At 40.2% G+C, this 21,185-nt stretch overlaps 1 non-coding gene across 1 annotated transcript; it reads right to left on the minus strand.

The window, feature by feature from the left end:
- Positions 1-5,382: 5,382 nt before the first annotated feature.
- Positions 5,383-20,795, minus strand: LOC105047090 (uncharacterized). Its single transcript, XR_012142054.1, has 6 exons — positions 20,587-20,795; positions 17,620-17,730; positions 15,895-16,147; positions 14,257-14,470; positions 13,381-14,143; positions 5,383-5,759 (listed from the first exon to the last, which is right to left on the minus strand). It is a non-coding gene; the product is annotated as an uncharacterized protein (transcript).
- Between the last annotated feature and the right edge of the window lie 390 nt (positions 20,796-21,185).

Below are 21,185 nucleotides of genomic sequence, written 5' to 3' on the forward strand. Positions count from 1 at the left end.
TTAGCTAAAATCCTTCATAAATAAAATATAATAAAATATTCAATTCCATCATTTATCAAATAATTAAATGAAGATTGGTTTAGAGTATCTAAATTCAAAATCAAATATCAAACTCATATCTCAAAATTTATAAATAATTGACTATAAATCTATAATCATCCAATAAATTAAGTTTCAACCACAAAATTCCTAAGCTTGCTACATAAATCCTCAAGTCTGGATCTTTTATCATTCCTAATCTTATTTTCTATAAAACAAAAAAAAAAAAGATATGAACCACACTAGCTCAGTAAATAAAACCTACATTTCCTTACCGGATCAAGTATTAGTTTTTACATGATAATGCAATATTTAGAAAATAGCAAATATTACAAAGTAGAGTTTTGCTACGGTGCTCCTTTATAATATTTTATTATAAAAGATAATTAAGGTATTTCACATGGTCACTTTTATATATATATTTTTTTAAAAATAATATTTTATTATTATTATTATTATTTTCTTCTTTCTCTCTTTGCTCGAGCTTCTTCGTGCTCACGCTGCCTATGCTTCTTCCGCCCCCCACCCCCGACCTCCCGTGATTCCTCTACCCTCATGCCCCCCCTTTGGTGCCCACGATTCCCCCACCACATCCCCTTAGCGTCGGTGGCTTCAACGCCCCACCCCCCACCCCACATGTGCCCGTAGTTCCCACCCCTCCCGGCCCCCCTCTCCGGTGCCCGTGGTTCCCATCCCTCCCCGACCCCCCTCTCCGGCCCTATGGTTTTTGCACCCCCCCCACTCCCCGTCGATGCTAGTGGCTTTATGCAGCGCCTCGCCCCATCCCCCCCCCCATGCGTGCCCGCGGTTCCCACCCCTCCCCGAACCCGTGGCTTTTGGACCCCCCAACAACCCCCGGCATCGGTGCCTTCTGCGTGGTGCCCCGTGCGTGCTCACGGTTCCCACCTCTCCTCGACCCCCCTCTCCGGTGCCCGTGGCCTTTGCGCCACCCCATCCCCCCCAACCCCCACCCCGAGCCCCCCTCTTCGACACCCACGGCTTCTGCAACTCCCCCACCCTGCATGCCTGCAGTTCTCCCACCCCCTGACATTGGTGGCCTCTACGACCCCCCGCCCCATGCGCGCCCATGGTTCCCCAAGCCCGTGGCTTCTCCATGCCACCACCACCCCACCCATGCATGGCTTCTCCGCCATCGTAGCCCACAATGAAGACTTTTTGAAAAAAGAAAAGTCAATTTAATTATGGCATGAATTAAGTTTAATTTTTGAAATATTTACCGCACCAGTCATGTACATGGGTACTTTAATTAGTTAAAATTCAAATGATCCATGTTTAATCCGATGATTAGAAATAGATAAATAATAGAAATACTAAAATATCTTTTAGAGCACCATAGCAAAATCCTATAAAATTAAGTGATTCATAGAGCATATAATAAAATAAATCATAAAATTAGTCATATATATGTAAATCGTGAACATTTCATAAACATGATTCTTAAGTAGTTCTTATTAAGTATTTATTTTATGCTTCAAAATATTGCTCACAGATATTTATGTTATGATCACTTTATACCCATGACAGGATCAGTGTTCTTAATTGATGGAGTTCTTATTTCGTATGTCAACTTTATATTCACTGGTAGAATATATATTCTTACAAATATTAGCTCTGGATGTCGACCTTGCCATAGAAATTCATTTATAGCTACATAAGGGCTTTTGAAATCTTTATATTTTTTTAAAAATATATATATATATGAAAAAATAATAAAATTTATACTTCATAAACATACCATTGTCACCAAATATATTCATGAAATTACTTATCACAATAAAATATATTTTTTCATATCGCATATGTTGATCCTTATGTTATGAAGAATATAATTTCATTAGCAATAGATCATTTGCATGAAAATATGATAATTTGAAAATAAATAAGAAATATAAGATCTACTTACTTTAATTGTTCTAGATCTTCAGATTTTGTTAGTAAAATCAGATGAGTCTATTTAAAAATATTAAATCATGCATAATCAATTTTTATTTAATGAACTTAATAGAATTAAATCATAAGAGGATTGTTGATCGGATGATCGATTCGATAGACTGTTCAGGCATTGGGCAATTCAGGATCTTCTAGCCAAGGATTAGATCTAAGCGACTTGATCAAAGAATCATAAAGCTCGAATTGGATCAAGGTCAAGATCGATCAACAGGGTTCTTTAATACTGGGTTTCAAAGATACTCAACATGATTAGGGTGGGGTTGACATATGACATAAATATCAAAGTGATTTCATATCTCTTTAAAAAGATCATCTTAGATTCATACTGGGGTCTATGGATTAGATAGAGATAGAAAAAATAGAGAGAGAAAAATTCTAGAGAGAGAAAAAAAGAGATGAGAAAAGATGAGAGAGAATTCTTCTCTCTTTTTCTTTTTTGTCCTTTTCTTCTTTTTTTCTTTTTTTCTCTCTTTCTTTGGCCATGGTAGGGTGCAGTGGCTAGTGGCTGAAGGATTGACAACAAGCGGTGGGGTGTGGCCAGTGATGGGCGGCAGTGGTGCATGGTCGGCGATAGTAGGTCGATCAGCAAAAAGAAGAAAAAAAAAGAGAGGCTGAACAAGGGCCTTTCTTGACTCAATCTTTTCGGGTCTCATCCTGCTTGCCAGCAGCTAGAGCTTTGGCTTCAGTTGAGGGCCAACACAAGGGAGAGGCCGAGGTCTTTGGCAGGGATACTGGCAATGGAGATAGCCGAAAAAATTTAAAAAAACTTGGTTAAAACAGGGACAAAAATAGGGATTTTTTTTTTTATTGATTTCTAGCAAAATTAAAACCAACAGTGGTGCGTAGGGCTATAAAAGAAGGTGGAGCGGAGAGAGGATGTGAGTCGGGGCCTTACCTTAACTCCGACGGCATTTTGATTTTGATTTCTGATGGGCACGGGTCTTAGAAGATTGACAAAAATAGGGAAAAGAAAAATGAGGAAGAAGAGAAGAGGGCTGATGCTTGTCGTAGAATCATTGGATGGAGAGGAGGAATTTATAGTGGAGGGGAGGCCGAATCCTCCTTGGAATTGGCTTCCTCTCCGATAAATCTTTTTCATTATATATATATTTTTATTATTTTTTAATATCCTAAGATTCATGCAGGAGGAAAATTTGGGGTCGGGTTATTATGTTATATACAGAGAATACATGCCTCCAAGACTTGGAGCTATCCCACTCCTCCCACTGGCGGGGCCAGGACCTCACTCTAACCGGTGCGAACAAAATGACATAAAAAATTATTCGATCCAATTATGTTGTGAAAATGATAAATGATAATACCAGAAATGGGTGATGTGGAGAAAATTTTCTTTCAGTATTTATTTATGATATATATAAAACACAAAATACGAAACAAAATTATTCTCCATCAGCTTTCATCTTTGGAATTTGTACAAATCAGAAGGTACATAAGCTTGCACAAAATAACTTCCTATATTTTTTGCTGCTTTTTCTTGTCTTCTTGTATCCGTAATGGAATAGATTTAGTTAGACGCTAAATATCTTCCAAAAAAATATGAGTTAAGCATGCCAAATGAAGGAACGTCAGAGGAAAAGGCATATGTATAGGTGGATAGTTACTTTTGAGTTGCTTTCTGCTCTTCTTATCTTTCCTCAAGGGTGATTAGAGAAAAGTTGAAGTAATAACATATAAGAAATCAAAAAAAAATGTAAAAAATAGAAGGAACTTAAAAAAACTGAAGGAAAAACATCCTTTATTATTTTTTTTTTTTGGCACTGCTGCTGTTTTTATATTTTTATTTCTCTACAAATTAGTAAAATACCATATGGAAATTGAATTGGAGATAATATATGCATAAAACTTCTGTTATTTCTTGATTTTTTTTTGTATTTTTTTTTTTGAAAGCAATAAATTTTCACTACCAAAAGTACCAAAGCTTTTGCAGATAATTTAAAAAAAAAAAAATTCTGCCACACATGTTAAGTTTAGTTTATTTTTCTTATAAGAATTTTAGAAAAAATAAAAGAAACAAAAGCAATGCCCAATGAGCGTCAGTGGTTGGAAAGCCTTTACTTTTTCTCAGAGAATTAAATATAAGAGAAACTTAATTAAGGGGAGTAGAATCTAAAATCGAAATCGAAATGATAATAGATCATTTTCATTCCAACTGTTTGATTGAAAAAAATTTCATTCCGATTTCGAAGTGGAATGAGAATGATCCAATCTATCTAAAACTCAATCCTCACTGTCCTCTATAAATTCAAATTTTCATTTCAATTTTAATTCAGATCACGAATCAAATATCTTGAAGAATTTGATCATTTCGATTCCAAACCATTCTGATCGATTGATTCTCATTCTGATTCCCATTGTGAACCAGATACCTTCGTATAATATATCATGATGTTTCACCATTGTAGGCCATGAAAAAGCAGCTGCTTCTTTTTATTTACGCTTTTCATGGATTAGAATGTAGATAACTTTAAAGCATAAAAATCAAACATTTCTTTTTATTTACTTATACATAGGAGGTTATTTTAAGAATGAAAAAAATTTGAACATTAACCATTTGAATGTGAAAAATAAATAAATGATTCCCAAAGACCAAACTTCTGATTGTGAATTGTGATAGGCATCAAAAAAAAGTTCATGCCCAATCCTGCATGCTGCCCCTCCCAAGTCTGCCTCTCGAAGGTGATACAAATTGGGTGTTTATCTGTTCCATACCACATCTCAGATCTTCATATGTCGCATAAGATACTCTGGTTCATCTCGCAAGAGCCTCTAGACGAAGACAACTCGTGATTGTTAGACAACCGGTTCTAGAAACAGATCAGCTAAGAGGAGATCAGATAGACGTTTGAGAATTCATCAATAATGCACGTTGAAATCAAGCTCACGGTCATTAACCAACACACGCACGGCCACACACACACACACACAAAAGTGGCTTCCAAAAAGAGCACTGCACCACCTCAAAACAACATCTGAAGAATTCTGATCATAAAATATTCCAGATCAGATCAGTATGTAAATTCTAAGTAGCTTAACACCAGAGTCTTCCAACTTACAGCATATATAACATACGAAATGAGCAGGCAGGAAAGGATGGAAACTAATGTGTTGGAAGCATGAGCCATAATCCATTTCTTCTGTTGTAGTTACCAACTGGCACAAATTAGTCAGTAAAACGCAAGCAGTGGCATGCTTGCAGAAAGCAATAAGCATAATGAGAAAACCCTAATCACACAATGAGAAATTTTTGTAGTTTCCAAACCATTTTATCATCCCAGTTTCCTAAATCTCGGCAGTCAGAAAGCAGCAGCAGTTAAAAGCAAACTGCCCTGCATCTCCTAAAATATCCAAAAATACTTTGTAATGATTTTCATTGCTGAACAAAGACTCCATGCAAAACACATTGTCATCAGTTTGTCACATCAACAAATGCACCAGTCAATTCTTAATCTACTACAATGAAACCAAAACAAGCCAAGGATCAAGCATGGCAGTTGATTCCGAATACCACAGGTGCCAGGTGCCACCAAACGAAACAGCACTCGGTGACTTCTCAACTGGTATCAGGTTATGCTGTCAGGGGGTTAACAAAGTATCAGACTTACATAAGCCCACCGGATGGTATTGCAAACCGAACAGGCTACTTTCTGTTAACAGATTACGAACCTGGCTGGCTTTCAGACTCTTGTCCTGCAACACTCTCGGCACACACAGGTGGAGTTGATGACAGCCTGTTACAATGATGAGCAACTGGTCAGTCCCTATCGTGCCTAGGCATCATTAATTTACATACACTTAATCTCGAGCAAGTCAAAGAAGATGTTAAAAAAGGTATCATTTAGAGATGACCAACTACAGTAACAAATAAACAGCCAAGGCAATATTGCAAGAAAAAGCAATTCATGATGGATATCCAACAATAATGGAGCACGTCACACCAGCATCTCTAACATATGTCAAAATGAACATTGTATATTATTTGAAAAGAGTAACAAATATTCGCTGCCAATGTCAAATGATGATATTTAAGTCCAAGAAATCAATGCAAAGGAACATTTCCCCAGAGTAACCATGAGGGAGTGCACCCTTAAAGGCTAAACTGTGATGACTATCAGAAATTGCACAAATGTCAGATCACCTTGCGAGGGTTGGGATTGCTTCACATATGAATCTTTCCCTAGATAAGCCTCCAGTTTCCTCCTTGTATAATCATGGCACACCTCCATACATGTCCCGATCACATGGGAACTTTCCCAACATTATGGTCTTTCTATTTCTGTCCTGTATGGGACTTTAAGCAGCATTTTAGATCCTTATTTAGGAAGCTGGCAGCTTCTTATCTAGTCATGGAATAATTTTAGCATTTGATTAAAGAATAGTATAAGAATCTTATGTCAGTAATTAAAGGGATTGATGATTTGAAACTTAGTGTGGTGCAAGGTTTGCGGTGCTGGTTTTGGTACTCATAGTGGTACCTAATTGGTATGTTGTTGGTACAGTCAGGTTCTTGGTACATAAAGGTACCTAAAGGGGGGTGCACCTAGTACGCTACTGATACAAGACAGTATGCCCAGTACAGTCTGGTACTGAAAACCATGGTGAATTGCAGATACTTCTCCTTTATTTATGGACAGAAATTGCATGAAGATTTAGCTATCAGGTTAGGAGTCTAAAAAGGAAGTTAAGTTCCATTTGCATAGTGACTGTTTTCTTTCCATTGTGCTTTGAGATTACCGCTGCGGTCCATTTCCGTTTGATTGCCGGCGATCTAACCCGCTGTAGCGACTGTCAGTGCCGGAGAGAATGGTAGGCATCCCTGGGAACCACCCGGGGGCCTCGAAGGTGGGAGAGGGGTGCAAGGGCGCACCATGTGGATCTCGCCGGAGCCATCACTGGAAGAGGTGGGGGAACTCATCTAGTGGTTCCCGAAGATGGTTGAGATCCCGAATGAAGATTTGAGGGAGATATCAAAGTGCTAGGCAGCCTCGGTGGTGTTGGCGACGAGTCTTGGCTGGAGAGTGACGATGGAGGTGGTGGCGAGGGAGTTCCGACCGCAGACTGGACTGAAAGGAGAAGTGGTGGGGTACGGGCTTGAGAGGGATTTTCATCTCCTCAAGTTTAAGGAGGGTGAGGAAAGGGATTTGGTCCTCTATCGGCTATGTGTGGTCACCGGACAAGTGCTGGCAGTGGAGCCTTGGCAGCCTATTTTTTTTTCATCGGAAGGGGCCATCAGATCAGCCCTAATTTGCGTCCGATTGCCGTGGCTCCCGGTGGAGTTCTAGGGAAAGGCGGCGATCCAGGAATACTTCGTCATACAAGGGAGCTCTCCTCGCTGGATGATTGCATAGTGGAGTAGAGGCTTGGCTTTGCCCGAGCCTGCGTAAGGCTCGACATCCCCCGACCGTTGCGACCAAGGGTGCGGATCAAGAGCCCGAAGGGCTCCTTTTGATAGAGATTCGTGTATGAAAACCTTGATGGTGTATGCCTCTGGTGTGGTCGGTTATATTTTTCGGAGGTACACCCGACCGGAGGGGGAGTCTCGACGGCCGATTTGAGCTTGGTGGAGGCTAAGGCCGAAGGGGTGGAGTTCAGAGCGACTGCTGATAGGCCACATGGGGCCGTGGCTGGTGGTTGTCCGGCGATTGCAGCTCAGGTTGGAGCCAATTGGCTTGAGTAAGGAGGCTGAGCCAACCCGACCCCCGAGTGCGAGCCAAAGGTGAGCTAGGCGGGCTCAAACCTGGCTGACTCGGTGCCGAGATCCAACGGCTGGATCCAATCGGCTAAGATTGCACGGCAGAACTTGCCCACACGATCCAAGCCGGGATCGGGTTCTAAGGACATTGAGATCGATGCGGGGAACCTGAGCCCAGGCACAGTCCAGCCCGCTAATCAGTTGAGCCTGCTGGCACTAGGTCAGGAGGCGGGTGTGGGTCCGTCTAAGGGTGGGTCAGTTGGAGCTCTTGGGGCAGGTTCAGCCCAGCTCAAAAGAGCCCAGCCCCCTGATTTTGATACGGGTCGGATGCCTGTGAAGCCCAATGGGCAGGTCTGTGGGCCTGTTGGGTCCAAAAAAGCTTCTACTAAGACAAATAGGACCAAAAGAAAGGCCCTGGCCCTTCCAGAGGCCTGAGCAGAGTCAGTTCACGTTGGAGGCCATAGGGTCTTCATTTTCTCTGCCAGGACCTCGAAGGAGGGAGGAGGGCACCGGTTCAATTGAAAGACATAGTATGTGATCCTGGAGCCCAAGTCTAGGAGGGGGATTTTGAGCGAGGGTTGGAGCCTCTGAGGGTGCGTGACCCTGTGCCTCTCGGGGGAGAGGACCCTATGCATATGGATGAGATGGTGGGGGGTCAAGATGGTGGCCATGAGGATGCTGTTGTCCAATTGAGATGGGCCATTCAGGAGGGGGAGAGTCTAATAGCGATGGATCTGGTGGTAGCTGGGATAGAGGAAAATCTTCAGATCGAGAGGGGTACTAGTGTGGACCCCCTTCCCCGCTAGTCTGTCCTATAAGGATGTTGATCTAGAATATCTGGGGTGCGGAGAGCCCTCGTTTCGATCGACATTCGGTAGATTGGTCCAACAGCATGATCCTGATGTTCGTCTTGCTCGAGACACGGCTCTCAGGGGCGAGTCTTACCCATGCCAGACGATGGATTCCAGTAGCATGGAGCACCTACGTAGTGGAATCTAGGGGCCTATTAGGAGGGATTCTTGTAATGTGAAAACACAGCTCGACCAGGATGGATGCCTACCACAGATGCGAGCAGTAGGTGGCCTTAGTCATCTCGGAGCTGACTGGTGGATGTTGGCTTTTGTCCAGGATGTATGTGAGCACCAGGTACAAGAAGCGAAGGATGCTTTGGTCCGAGATCTCTAGGATAGTGTCACAAGGCTTGCCCTCCCTTATCGCCAGAGATTTCAACTATATTGTGGAGTCCCAAGAGAAGAGGGATGGTAGGTGGCATGCGGACAACATTGATTCTCGAGAGTTCAGAAAGTTTATCGGCAATATGGATCTGATTGACCTTGGCTACTCTAGACCTAGATTCATCTAGTGCAATAATCGATAAGGGATGACCAAGCTTTGAGAGACGATTGATCGGACACTTGCCATCACTGACTGGATCCAGCACTCTTCGAGACACCAGATTTAGCATCTCTTGAGAATCCCGTTGGATCATTGTCCGATTCTCATCACCATTAACAGCCCATGCCTGTCCAGAGGCTCATTCAGGTTTGAAAAATTTTGGATCTGGACCTTCTATCCGAGATCGTGGGATTTAATTAGGAAGGTATGGAAGATGCCAGTTCGTGGAGATGTGAGATATCGGATGACTCGAAGATTGGAGCTTGCCAGACGCAGACTCCTTCGATGGAACCAACTTGAGGTTGGTAACACCTTCAAACGGATCGAGGGGGTAAAGGCGGAATTGCACAATTGCAGATGAGAGAATTTAGAGAGCGACCTCCAGGAGCCTGACTTGAAGGAGCTTCGTCACAAGCTCTCCATGTATCCTTTCTTACTGAGATAGCAAGAGATGCTGTGGAGGCAAAAGTCTAGGATTCAGTGGATTAAGGAGAACGACCGAAATAGCAAATTCTTTCATCACTATGATCCGAAGATCTGACAACCATATCAGGCAGCTTAAGGAAAGTGATGGCACATTGGTGGATGACAGTGAGGAGATTAGAGGATAGATCTTTCAATTCTTCAGATCGAGATGGATGGCACTTTTGGACGAGGATGTCCCATTCTAGGGGTCCCAATCCGTGACCCGTCTCTCTGATCAGGAGAATGCGGTCCTGACTCATCCAGTGTCTGCTAAGGTGTGAGAGGCCCTATAATCTCTTGGGGAGAGGTCCCAGGGTCGGATGGGTTTTTTTCTCTTCTTTCGTTGGTGTTAGCCTATAACTAGGTAGGAGGTGGTGGAGGCAGTGCAGATGATCTTTGATTCCAGAGGTCTCTCTGAGTGAAAGAGGACTCTGATGACCCTCATCCCGATCATCTACCTAGAGTACCTCAGACCCATCAGTCTCTGCACTACTCTTTACAAGATGTGCTGGGATCTTGGTCGGACAGCAGAAGCCGATGTGCCACGCTTGATTAGTTTGGAACAAGATATTTTTGTCAGCGGCTGTTGCATCACTGACAATTTCTTGCTTGCCCAGAAGTTCATGCATGATCTGCGGCATGCTCCTAATCATCGAAGCCTTATGACGATCAAACTAGACATGGAGTGGACTTATTATTGGATGAGTTGGTGCTTCCTATGTTGGATGCTTGGGAGCTCGACTTCCAGATAGATGGATTGGCTGGATCATGGACTGTATGGAGCTCCTGAGCTTTGCCATGCTGATCGATAATACCCCGACGGAGTCCTTTCACTCGACGGTCGGGCTTCGCCAATGTTGCCCTCTCTCCCCTTCCTTATTTATATGCTAATGCTCTGTCTCGGACGTTGAAAATGGCGGTTCAAGGGTCGACGTTGATGCCTTACTGGCCCATTCCTGAGGTTCAACCTCTTTCGCACCTCTACGACTACCTTCTGATTGATCGGGCCTCGATTTGGAACATGAGGAGCTTTGTGTCCATCATCGAGGCTTATTATCGGACTTCGGGCCAGCATGTGAATTTGCAGAAATCTATGATCATCTTTAGCCTCAAGACGAAGGTCCAGGTGAAGCAGACTATTAGGGACCGATTGGAGATCCAGAAGCAGAGTGGGACCTTAACCTGAGGGTTCCCATCACAAGTTAGCATTTTCGGAGAGCCGACTGTAGGCCTATAGAGTAGCGAGTCCAGGATCGTCTCAAGAGCTCGCAAGTCAATGCCCTTCCGATGATAAGCAAGACGACACTCGTGAGATCGGCCTTGAGCTCCATTTTGATCTCTATTAGAGAACATGGTTGTGCCAAGCTTTATTTCAAGAGGTTGGAGTAGCTGTTCCAGAACTTTCTGTAGAGCTTAAGGCACGATGGTCATGGGCTCCATCTGTTGTCATAGGAGATGGTCTGCCAGCTTGTGAGGGATGGGGGCCTGAAGATTCAGTCCCTTTTCGTCAGAAGAGACGCTGTGATTGCTAGACATGCTGCCAGATTCCTTATCCAGCTCGATTGTTTGTGGAGCAAGGTGACGAGGGCTCAGCATAGGACATGGAGTCAGGAATCCAAAGTTCTGGCTGGTCGTAGCTGCTCCATCTGGAAGGAGATTTGTGCCTGCACCCTCGTATCTCTGGCCCAAGTTAGATGGCTGATTGGGGATGGAAAGTCGGTGAATGTAAATCAGGATGCTTAAATTTCTATCTTACCTCTCGTCTGTTGGCAGACCTACATCAACATAGAGGTGGACAATCAGGTTCATGTTTATGACCTAATTACTGCCGACGATAGCAGCTGGAGAGCATAAGACATCAATTGTCTCTTCGATGGCTTGCTCGCTGATCGAATCCCTACCATCTTGATTCCCATCCACCGTAGCCAGGATTTGAGGGTGTAAGGCAGATCATGCTGCCCTAAGGTTCCCACGAGGGATTTATCTAAGATGTGCAGACCTGCGACGAGTAGGAAGATCGAGGCAGCTTGGATCTGGAGAGTGGCTATTCATCCCAGGATGGGGCTTATTCTCTAAAAGATTGTTTAGGATTGGCTTCTGACGGATACACTACTCAGGGATAGGGATATGGAGATTCCAATTTTTTGCCCAGTTCGTAGGTTAGAGGATGAGTCAATAGAGCATGCTCTCCTACATTGTCCTTGGGTGAGGTTGATTTAGAGGAGGGCAGATGGTTAGCTGTGGGAGTTAAGCAGTGGCCCTTGATTGGACCTTTTCTCGGATGTGATTCATCGAAATACTACTGAAGGACCGACCTGCACCTAAGGTGGTAGGATGGCGTATGTCGCCTATCAGATCTAGCTAATCGAAAACAGCTTGGTCTTCCAAGCTGAGATGGTGCCTACGCATTGGATGCTAGAGAGAGCCTTTTGCTTGACTGCGAGTACAACCATTTCGATACTACTGATCAGCTCTTTAATGCCTTCGATTCTTGAAGCTCTCATGCTGCTCCTATAGCGACTCGAAAGATTTTCTTCATTTCCTAAGAGCCCCCTCCATCGGAATATGTCAAGGTTAACTTCAACGACGACGTTAAGGAGGATAGGGGTGGTGCTAATTTTGTCATCCGAGGTCCAGACGTTAGGTTGTTGGCGGCAGGAGACACTTCTTTGAGCTTTCCGTCCTGAAAGTTGAGCTTCAATCCGCCTGGACAGGCATTATTGTGCCAGACAGGAGCTTCAGACGGAAAGGATCCTTATTGAGGAAATTCTACCATCGTTATCAGTTGGATCCGAGACCACATGGAGTAGTTGGAGGCCCATCCGCTTCTTCGTGACATATAGACTTCCCCCATAACTTCGTTGTGGTGTCTATTTAGCATGCTTTCTAGAAGGCAAATAGCACCATCGATTGGATTGCTTTTTACATGGCTAACCATACCAATGACTAGACTTGACAGGATCAGACATGTCCGAATGCCCTACAAGATACTTTGTTTTCTGATCTTTTGGGATGTACTCACACTAGCGTGGTGTGAGCGCTAACTTGCACCAAAAAAAAAAGGAGTCATTTCTTATGTAACAACATCTTATACAGATTCGATGACCCACCTTTCTTCCATCATGAAGAAGGTGCTAGTGGATGTTGCATACATTAGAAATTCAGCATTCTTAAACCAATCATGCACACACCTAAAAAGAACAGATTACTTAGAATGAAGCTGCTTTCTCGTCAATTCCCCAAGTTTATTACCTTTAATCCCTTATGACTTGTTTTATCATTCTTTCAACACACTTGGTCTGAAATTCAAGCTATGAGCGAAACATGACTTGCAATAGACAATGATATGCTACTGTTACATCTCTCTGTAAAAAAATAATTTTAACTGGTGTCTGACATGAATCAGCCACGTTGTCCCATAGTAAACTTAAATTGCTGAAGTGAAAACTAACAAGTTAAAGCATCATAATATATCATACCTGCTCATTAAGACAAATTATTTGTTCTTCCGTAACTTTTGTTCATAAAACATGAAATAAAGCACTGAAACATTTCTAAAAAGGAACCAGTGAAAGGAGAACAAGAACTCTACCAAGAGTGGATTTTTTCCCATGGTTATGTTATAAAATTTTTGAATAGTATAAGTAGATTATCTTGTTTGGACTGTGTAATAACCTACTAAACATGTCTGGTTAAGAACTAAAGTTCAACCAAAGACCATAGAAATCTGAATCATGCAGCACAGTATAAAAAGAAACAAATAACGCTACATATGCAAGAATAGATAATAGAATCCGTACTGTTCAGTTCGCGCTTTCTTGCGTTGACGTCCCCCCTTATGTTTCTTCTTCGAGCGCTTTCTCCAGCTATTAGGAACTTCATGTTGAGCATCACTGGATTGCATAGATGGCCCAGCGAGATCATCTACTTGGTTTTGTTGTGCATGATAAGACTCATTAGGTGACTCAAGCACCCTACTTGGTGATTCTGAAGGCAGGTGGTCTTGTGCAAGATTTGTCAGTGATGTGCCATTTCCAAGTGGTCCAAAACTTTGTTCACATGGGTATTCTTCTCCAGGTTTGTTAGCTTCAGGAAGAAATGGATGTGCCTCTGCAGCAGCAGGAAGTTGCCCTGACAGCAATTGCTCATGATTTGCAACACCCACTAAGTCATCATTTGCTGGGGCAGGCTGAATTTCTTTTTCTTGTGCAAGACTTGGCAGTGATGTGCCATTTCCAATTGGTCCAGAACTTTGTTCACATGGATATTCTTCTTTATGTTTCTTAGCTTCAGGAAGAAATGGACGTGCCTCTACAGCAACAGGAAGTTGCCCCAAGAGCAATTGCTCATGATTCGCAACAGCAACCAAGTCATCATTTTCTGGGGCAGGTTGAATTTCTTTTCCTTGCACAGTACTAATACTAGAGTCATTCCTTGCTGGCTTTCCAAAGGCTGCATTTCCCTGCTGCGATAAACCTGACTCACCGTTTTGTTGCATTGCAGCAAACAACTTACCCTTGGATTTTATAATTTGAGACATGAGAATCCTTGTATTAGAGTGAGCTGCAAAATCATTATGTAGGATTAAAAAGCTTCTTCTACAAGTAACACTATGACTTCTTAACAAATGCTCTAAATTAACCAGGCCTAAAGCAAGTAAGCACAATAAAGAAAACCTAAAATGGACTCAATAACAGCTCGTGCAGCCATCTGCTCGGCTTCCTTCTTGTTTCTTCCTGCAGCACCCGTATAAGTTTTTCCATCAAAAACCAAAGACGATATAAAAGAAGGAAGCAGCCCCCCTTCTGATTGAAATGTTGTATAAATTGGCTTCTCTATATTGATCTTGGCTGCATACTCATGAAGAATAGACTTGCAGAATGTAGTATCCTGAAAAATGGTAGATGAAGTCAGATATTTTTATATACATCATCTTTCAAACAGTAAACTTTATGCTATAAAAAACTTCAGAAACTAAAACATGATTTCATGACTAATAGATAAGGAAAGTCATTATCGGTACCATCATCATCAACTAATTCTTTAAAAATGTGGTTATTATTCTCGTGCACAAAATAGTCAGTAATATAGTCAGTTTGTAAGGAACCATAAGTCTCAAATCATTAGAATATATGCATACCAGCTGATTAACTGATTTTTAGTTTTTGACTCAAGCATAGACAATGGTTAGGTGGTAAATTGTGATGTTTAAAAAATCATTATGGGTAAAACATTTCTCATGATTAACGACAAGAATGATTACAACAGCGTATGACACCTTAGAATAGTGATGGAGATAATACTAACAAAAAAAATACTTGCATTATGTTATAATTGAACATTCATACAATAGATTATGAAGCTCCAAGTAAAAGTTTATGCTACCCGGGGCTACTTTCAAGCAGATCTGAAGCCATATCATTTAGTTTTCAGTTTGGAAACAAAGTGCATAAAGTGGCTTATCTTGTCCTTTCAATGGTAAGAAATTGACCTGCATAATTACTCATTTACTCCCATTTGTAACGAATACAATGCTGGAAATAAGATATCATAGTTCATCTTACTTCCATATGTGAACTTGTGAATGCATACATGTGCATAAATTCTTACATCGTAGTTGCACGCAACAAGTCAAAGTGAAAGTCATGCGGTCTGATTACTTATGAAATATATATCAAAAGTAAATGAATGGTACAGCATTATTTGCCTCATCATTCTATGAGCGATTAATCTTAAACTTTAGTTAGCACATGAGGTTGACAGGCAAGTCATATGACATCTACTGCATCATTTTTTTAATGATCGATTAATCTGAAAATATCAAACCAAGCACTATGGTTATGATTTAAATTCCATGATTTCATGCTTTCTTCTGGGTAATCTTCAATTTATCTAGATATATGTATATGTACACATATATATATATATATATGTGTGTGTGTGTGTGTGTGTACCTAACCTTATTTTGCGTTATGAGCAACATCGTGAATTCATAAACAAATGCAAGACTTAACAGAACAATCACTAATACAGAAGAACATGTTTCATAATTTTCTATAGTTCATGATCGTAGAATTAAAAGAATAAAAGGTCAAATGTCTCAATATAATAGTTTAGCATTTCTACTTTTTTTTTTTTAAAGTTTCTTTTGTTTTCTTTTCAAGTATCAAGACATTAAGAAACAAATAACTTAAACTGCAAGGCCACTGGTACCAATATGTGGAGTATGGACATACACAAACAACACAATACATACATTAAAATGTTGCAACAGCAAATCTAAATGAGACCACGATTAGATAGATGCAACATACTGCATGAATTAGGGAGATGCCTTCGTCCTTTATCTTCCTAGATATGCCTTCAAGAGCAAGTTTTGCCACATCTTGCTCTGCTTCTTTTCGATGAGAAAATGTACAAGATGAAACGAATGTTGCTCCATCTACCATAACAGTAGATCTGAATTGTGGTGCATGTGGATACCCTTCATTAACCGTCTGATACAGTGGCAAGGGTATGGATGACCTTTGAGCATACTCTTGTAAGCGGTTTTTATGCATGAATTCTCTGCCAATACATGAAGATCAAAATTAAATTACTCAAAACAATACTCATTCAATTAGTTAAGATCATTTAACTCTTCACATAATAAAGAAAATCTGTAACATTCAAATGGACTCAAACAAAGTGCAGCATGTATTTCATTTTCATTCACAAAGGATCAAATTCAAATTACGCCATTTTAAAAACAGCAAAAGCATAAAAAAAAATCCGGTCACATCAAGAAAAAAGAGAATCAAGAAAAACCATAGGTATATTAGCCAACTCCTTCCCTACTCAAATCACATACAGTTCCAGCATTTTACCTCCAACATCAACAATCTATGACCAACCCTTAGCAAAATCCACCTCAATCATATCATGCCATCTTGGATAAGTTGAGAAAACCCATTAAAAAGGACTCCCCAGCATATAAGGCTTCCGCCACTGCAGGGTCTAGGGAGGGTCACATTTACACAGCCTTGCCCCTACTTGTGGAGAGGTGATTTCCATGTTTCGAACTGTGACAACCAGGTCATGATGGAGCAAATTTACTGTTGAGCCAAGGGCAACCCTCTAATTACAATCTAAAATTTTAAATTAGATTTAAAAATATTTGCAACTTATATAGGAAATTAACCAGACAAACCAACAAAACAACATTATAACTTCTTTACAAGACTTGCAAAATGAGAAGGCTAAGAAAATACACCAATAATTTTCTCCAGCATTGATTTTGCTAATAAAAACAGGAGCAAAAGTTACTATTCTATGGAAATGATCACAGTTTAATTCAACTCGTTAACTGACTACCCACTGGTAATCAAGTAATACAATTCTCCGAACAACAACAGGATCAAAGTAAAACACAATCACCCAATATAAGTATAACGCAAGCCAGGTCATCTCCCATATATCCTTTCAGCAAAGCAAATAAAAGAGAAAAAGCCAGCCAATATAGGCTGCTAGTAGGACCCATGACCCTGAATATTAATGCCTTAACCTATCAGATGGCACCAGATTATCATTGAAGTGTGCTGAACCAATATCTTGATACTATTATTCAGCTTCTCATAATTACAGATAAGCTATTCAAATCACAGTATTGTGTAGCAGTTTGCTTTGAAACTCATCACATTCATACCTAGATCAAATCCAAAATGATACTTCATTAAAGAATAATATTAATTTAGTTCCCACATAAAGCAGATTGAGTGGAGGTTCAAGATATTAAAAATTGGGTATTGATGTTCGTCAAGTCCTTTAACAAGTTTTTCTTTAGATAACATAGATTTAACGAAGCCCAGCACAATTAACTACTCTGAAGAAAAAGATCAAAAACTTATCCATGATAATGTTTTGTTTTGGAAACTATGTGCTTCTTAAAATAAATATTTTTATTAGTGTTGCTTTATCAACAGGTTTTTAAATTAAACCATTCATAAGTATCGCATCCAATATATAGTATGGCATTTATGCTTTTTATTGAATTGACTTACCTTAGCTCATAAAAGCAGTATGAGTAGCATCTTGGAAATCTGTTCATCAAAGGATAATGTAGAATTTGTGATCATGGATGAACTATCAAAAGTTCTTCCCATTGGCAGGATCTGTCCAAAAAGACTTTCACATATAATAGCAAAAGGAACAATGTTTTTTTTCTTATATGATGATGAGATAAAGAATTTTCTCCCATCAAACAAACAGTTCTATTTGGAGTTTTCATATATCCAACAGCTAAAAAAAAGTTCTATTTCAGATGATGTACTCATTCACTTCGTCTCCAATACATGAGCTAATCTCAACTGTGCTTCCATGAACAAAACTGTGCAAGACCCTAGGCGGCAAGCCATGGCACCATGTTATTAGCCTAAGGATATGGAATATTTAAGACAGGAAAATATAATCCCACAAGTTATATATTTTTGCATTTTCAAAAAGAATTACATCTGAAAATGAGGTATGGAAGTGATTCTGAGAACAACTTGATCAAAGTGCCAAATGCAGTTGATCAATGTCATGCATGATGGCACATTTGGTTGCAATGACATTTCCAATGAATTAACATGCACCGGAATTTGAAGTCAAAGGATATCTAAAACTATTGATTTACTTTGATTGAAGTTCAACCGATCATTTTTGATCTACTGATAGTCATCAAATTTGCTCAGGTAGAATAAAAAAGAGTTTTTTTCTTTTGGACAAGCACAGAAAAGAGAAAAAAAGTTATCAATTAGATGGTTTGCTGATTTGATAAGAGTGAGAGAAGTCCCGCTAGTAAATAGTTTATGATAATCACACGGAACAAAGGAGTTCCCTGATAACAACTTAATTACAGTGGCAAGAAAGGAACTGAAGAAACTCAGAATAGTATTCAACATGGCATATAATACAACTACATAAAAGAATACACCACAAGAAGCTATCCACATGTAGATCCATTAAAGGACAACTGTGTCCACATCTTTATATGCACAAACGCACGAAATGGATAACATGCAATGAACATAGAATGAAATATCCAACTCAAAGATATAATATACATTAGTTTACATTTGCAGTAGCAGATATAGAAGGAGAAACAAAAAAGGAAGAAAAGGTGATGAGAAAGACAAATTTTTAAAAGAAAAGGAGATAAGAATTAACGCATAAAAGTAGCTAGACAATCAAGATTCCATTAAGACAATGTCCACACTTGACAATAATCTTGTGAAAAGATCACAGAGATCTACTCGGACTAGAAAGGCACACATTGCCTATATCTCAAGAACCCTCATCCAATGATCATTTACTAAAGATAAAACAAACAAGAAGCAAAATGTCAAATAATTCAGGTCATGATCACACAATTACAAACACATCGAAGAAAAGAGAAAAAGAAAAAGGCACTTAGCTCACATCACCAAATCACATAGCATAAAACTCTAATAAACAACAGTAGGCATTTCTGCTGTAACTTCTCATCAACAAAACTTGATTAAAATCACACACACTCTCCACTTCATTCCGGTGGTGTGCATTCCTGTGTTCCTCCATCCAATCGTCTGTTTGATCTCCTCTTCTCTGCTCAGTTTCTTTGTATCCAGAACTCGCTTGTATTCTTTCTGCTTTTGTAGAAACATATATCTTTATGGGCTTTAATGGATTTAAAATGGCTGGTTTCTTTAAAAATCTCAGATACATTTGCGAATTCCTTATGATTTTAGTCTAGTTTGCTTAATGAGAAGCGGAGACACTGGCATATGCTTTCAAAAGAGCAATATAATTGAAGATTAGGAGATATGTTTGGCTAACACATAACTGACAGATGTGTATACACAAATTCAAAGTTAGTAATCCCATTCTGTTCTATCTTTGCGCTTCACCTCTCAGCTTTGTTTTCTTCACTTTTTTCTCTTTTTTAACACCAGTTTTCAAAAATGTGTCAAAACTGCCTTCAGCTCATATCAGTAGAGTTAGAATACAGAGAAATTCCATATACGTGCAAAGTTTATTAAACTCCTGAACTCATTCTTCCTTTCAACAATTCCTTTGAATGACCGTAAGGTACATCCTCTTCTAAGATTTTACATACAGGAGATACTACAAGCATGCCCTACCTAGTGACAAATAATTTTAGAAAATGGCATTTCCGCATTCTCTCAATCAACCTCTCTACTGAGCTACTAAAAAAAACATCAACCTTTCTAATATTCAGACAGGGCTGTGCTGGAGTTTATCCAGAACTTTAACAACTACCATGTATCTCCTTCTGCTTCCAATAGATTTCCACAAAAACCCTGATAACAAGCAGACAATTAAGATAAAAAGCTTGTCTAGAATACTGTAGATTACATAATATGAGAAACTTTCAATGCTCCCTCGCATTATTATGATTAATATTCATGGTAGTAAATTTTCTTGGGATAGCTTAATCCATTGTGATCTTGCCAGCAAGAAGAAAGGACTCGGACAAGGTAAATGTTGAGACGAGCCATTTCCCTTTATAAAAACATCATTCGTGGCAACAGTTCTAGGGTATGAATCACAGACACTAGATTGCATATATTAACTCGGAATCGATCATTATCATCTTCACAGGCACCTGATGAGATAAAATAATTTCTAATGAGGAAAAAAAAAAAAAGAAAGAAAAGAAAATGAAGGTATGCATCTGACTCTCTACAATTTAAAGAAACAAACAAAAACGAACATGTTTGAAGCATCTCAGAAAAGACACACAACATTGCTTCATGAAAGCAACTCGGAATCAAGAAGCTCGATAAGAAAACACACACACAAAACAAAAAAACAATAAGTCGGAATAGCTTCCTCAATCCTAGAGGGTTTCTCAATGGAGACACCAAAGAAATCCAAATTCATAGAGGAAATCTGCAACGCAGTACACTACGTTCTTCTGTTAAACAACGAAAAAAGGATTTGAGGGAGAATTGAAGTGGATAACGTTAGGGCATAGCAAAGCGCACCTCTGGAAACTCCCCTAATGTAGAGAGTGAAATAAACTTGGGTGGCACTCAGCGTTTCTCTTTTCGCGAAAGCTGTACTCGCTTCCGCTTCAGCCTCTTTCGACCTCTCTCTACGCCGGCAAGGAGACCTTGGAGCGACGGGCACCAACGCGACTACTCGTGCAGAAGAGGGGGCAACGAAGGTAGGAGAGCATGGGGCCGGATTGGATTTCTTCGAGAAGATCAGCTAGTGGGCTGCAAAGGGGCTGGATCAACCCATGGCCTGACCCGATCCTGACCAAATTAGATCCATTCTAAACTATGTTTGAAGATTCGTGAATCGATCGAAAATTAGGTCTGATTGGAAATCAGGGTAAGGCCTAGGTTTTATAATTTCCGATCCAAAGCTAACCCAAACTCTTTTGTATATACCCAAAATCTCAAATCATGTAAACCTCCCTTCTCCTTATACCCAACCAAACCATGAACAACTAAAATGGCCGATCCATATTGCTAAAATGCACAATGTTACACTCTGAGCATGAGCCAGACTCACTACCGCTACCACATCTCATTAAGAAAACTAGCCTCAAATCATAAGAAATCTACAAATACACCTA

The sequence above is a fragment of the Elaeis guineensis genome, chromosome 6, assembly GCF_000442705.2.
Source record: "Elaeis guineensis isolate ETL-2024a chromosome 6, EG11, whole genome shotgun sequence".
NCBI classification, from domain to species: Eukaryota; Viridiplantae; Streptophyta; class Magnoliopsida; order Arecales; family Arecaceae; genus Elaeis; species Elaeis guineensis.